This window comes from Benincasa hispida, chromosome 10 (genome assembly GCF_027475165.1).
Source record: "Benincasa hispida cultivar pf3 chromosome 10, pf3_genome.v1.1, whole genome shotgun sequence".
NCBI classification, from domain to species: Eukaryota; Viridiplantae; Streptophyta; class Magnoliopsida; order Cucurbitales; family Cucurbitaceae; genus Benincasa; species Benincasa hispida.
Window position 1 is genome coordinate 1,117,147 of NC_143487.1, and position 3,826 is coordinate 1,120,972.

Sequence of the window (3,826 nt, forward strand, 5' to 3'; positions counted from 1 at the left end):
TAATTTTCTCTAGGAATCAAATCCTTAGTGGGAAGAACACACGTAATTAGTAGCCCATGGATCAACTATCCAGTCAGAATCATTATTCTCTACTAAGTACGACTCTAAGATAAGTAAATCAGATATACTGTCATTAGATCTTTTCCTATGCTAGAGAGTAGTGAGATCAGCATGAAAATCCTTATTATGAATTCCAAGTTTTTCTTCCAAGGTCACACCTCTTTGATAAACTTTGTTAGAGTTAGCAACTTTTGCCTCCTCTATTAGTCCCTTGACATTCAAATATGAACTGGAGATTAAATAAGGAGCTGACATTACTAGTTTGATCTATATCAACCCCATCCTTCTTCAATTGTGAGGACATTCACTCAAATAATTCTCGCATTGATTGCATGATCTTAACTGCAGTGACCATGCTATCAAATCTCTTGGTCAATACATCAGGTATGCTTGCAAAAATGTGAACTCGTGCTCAAGATTGGCCTTCGTCCATCTTTCGTACGCATCATGAACACTTCGTGTTACATCAGGGTTGGGACTAGAGGACATTCCTCAATCAAGATGAAGTTAAGGTTGTTTACCACAAATATAGTTTTAATCGATTCTTTCCAAGTTGTGTAATTGAATTCAGTCAACATTTTAGCTTTAACAAGGTTCATTAAAGGTTAGACATATTTTTCGATAAAAAACAAATTACCCATTTTAGACACTTATGTAAAAATTCATTTTAGTCCCATCAATTTTAACAAAACCTTAATAATGAACCCCAATCATTATTCCATTTTGCAATGATGCTTCAGTGGTTTAGAACAAAGGCCATCGAAGGGTGGTCAGTCAACCCTCCACTAAATTGAAACACTTCTCAACCAATCATCACACTACAATAACTCTTATTTGAAGGAACTCTTATAAAAAAATACCTTTGAGCGGAAGCAAGATCGTTCCAAATTCATTGTGACAGAAATACTGCATTCACAAAAATACAACAAGTTATGCATCTATAAATAAATTACGGCGTGTTTTTAACAAACTTAAATACAAAGGACTAAAAGACATGCCTCTTGAAGAACTCTTCTTCTCTTCATATCTCGTTCTCGTCAAAGAACAATAACTCTCGCTATCGTTGTGATCGCCAAGTCTATCGTCCACCAAATCTCGCTATCGTTCATCACAAAATGGTCTTCTACACGAACAGGCAGCAAAGAGGACACCACCACTCAATAACCTCGGTATTCTCGGAGTGAGAATCCAGGAGGTGTGGGCTCTGTTGGATTTGGTAGAGGGGAGAAGAAAACTACGATTATTTACAATGACCAAGCAAGTGGGAGAGATTTTGTGTCTATCATATAGACGGGTGCTTGATCATTTAACAAAGGGTGAACAATCGTTTAGTAAAACGGGGCTGATCATTTAGGTAAATCGCTTTCGTGCGTGATCGTTTAGAAAAAGGTTATACGATCGTTTAGGAAAGCTGCGTGTGTACACGATCGTTTAGGACAACTTGAGCTATCGTGTATACTCTTGTTAGCTAAATGATGGGCAGTGTACTAATCGTGAAGTGATTATCCGATCTCTTGCAAAATGAAAAAAAATTATTTTCATTTATTCCTTCAGTTACGAAAACTAAATGCAACCTCCCACTATCACATATGGTTATGGAGAAAAACCACCAACAATTATCTCATAATTGTTTAAGTAAAAATAAATATAATCATATTACATTTATAACCTATAGTTTTAATATCACATCATATGCAACATATAAACCATAGTCCTTTTTCTCCTCCACTAGATATAAATCATATTTATATCCTTTTCATCCAATTAATGTATCTCATACATCATGTCAACTATATCATATATAATCAAACTCCCTCTTGTCAATTTGAACACTTCAAAGTTTCCAAAAAACTAATTCTCAATTTGAATCCATTGAGCTACCAAGGGGACCTTATGGACCTGTGGCTTGAAACTCCAACGGTATGTGAATAGTTGACTAAACTCTTTAGCCATGAGATCCACCATCTGTTAACTGCCAGGCATTCCACTAAAGATCGACAGCTGCACTCTTCTCACCACAGATATATTTGTGTCTCCATCGGATACAACCAATCAATAGTACGATAACCCTTCATAGATGCTCGTAAGTACAGTCAGGCCAATTTACCGTTTTTCCCCTACAGTTACATCTAACTCCTTAAGTACCACTGATCCCTCTAATGAATAATACAACATAGTCCTACTATGTGTGGACACCTGGGGCCATGAGAAGGTATGTGGCACCACATCGTTCAAGCCTCGGAATCAACCCTTAAGGGAGCAATCTATCTACTTACCTCTGCTTTAGGGAACGAGTGAATTCTATATTGTGTAGCTAAGTTCCAAACTCTAAAATTAGACAAATCTCCAAAGTGGTAGGTTTGAGTCAGCAATCTGGCCACTCGCACCCATGTAAGTCAAAGGACTACCCTCAAAGGCAAGAGTTCCCAATTCACTTAGGATTAAGGTCATGTTACCTATGGTCATCCTAGTGAAGTGAAGTCTCTATCATGAACGGTGTTATATAACGAGACTATAACACTTCGTGGTCTGGTCTTATACAAACTCCTTTGTATAGGATGCCCTCACTCGCATGTCTCCACAAGAATGATCAAGGTCAGACCATCTGTAGAAGGTCACAACGTTTGTAACTATTCTACAAAGCGGGACGCATCCGTATTATCACCAAGATAAGGTTTCCCTTCTATATCCATATACTACAGACCATTTTGGTTATCACTTAAGGCATGATCCACCTGTATGTCTCCACATACATGATTAAGTTACAACGACAATCAAGGATCTTAGTTTATTGGTTTATGGTAAAGCAAATAAAATATCCCATGTTTCATAGACAATAATGAAGAAAATATCATATATTATTACATCACAAGCATTTATTCAATACAATTTTTACAAACTATATGACCCAACAAGAGTTTAGGGCATCAACCCCAACATAATTCCTATGACGATTAGTCACCATTAGTTTGGTCAAGAAATCATTAACTCGATTAACAATTTCTTGTAAGTGTGACCCTTCATTTTAGACCCTAGAGTTCCATTCTAATGAGCCAATCGAAGGGAAAAGCCGATTTGGACAAAAACTAAAGTGATCCTATCCAGAAACCATTTATGGAGTTCTCCCTAATATTGACCTAATGTGCAAACTATCTGAAGGGGGATGTTCCCAGGACACTACAAGGCCTTGCAAGAAAGTCTCAAGATGCAAACCAATGAAGGAGACTGTAGGACACGTTGATACACATCCCTCTCCCACTTACTATAAATGTTTTCTCCATTCACCTTGATATTGACCCATGCAAACACCATTCGAAGGAGGACGCTTCTAGGGCACCACGAGGCCAAGCATGAGTCTCACAATGTGAACTTTTAATGAGAACATGAGTGGAAAAATTGACATATCGTATACATTTTTTTCCTCCCACGGAGTATTTTAAGATTTTAGGGTTTCATACTTAGGCAAATACAACTAATTCAATTTATCTAAGTCATTGTTAATTTTCTCAATATAATGCTTATATTGAATATTTTAACAATATGTGATCTCATTCATTAAACACTTTAACAAAATTGATCATTTATTGCATGTTTATAAAATATTTGCCCAATTCACCTTCCAGATTGGTTACCAGGCAGAGGTGTTTCGTTTTCGTCACCTTAAAAACCTCGGCCTAGACAGAATGTTCCTTAGACAAAGGCCCCTTATGGGAAATCATTTTATAAATTTAATCTTTTAATCGGAGTTCATTTTAATCCTATTAAA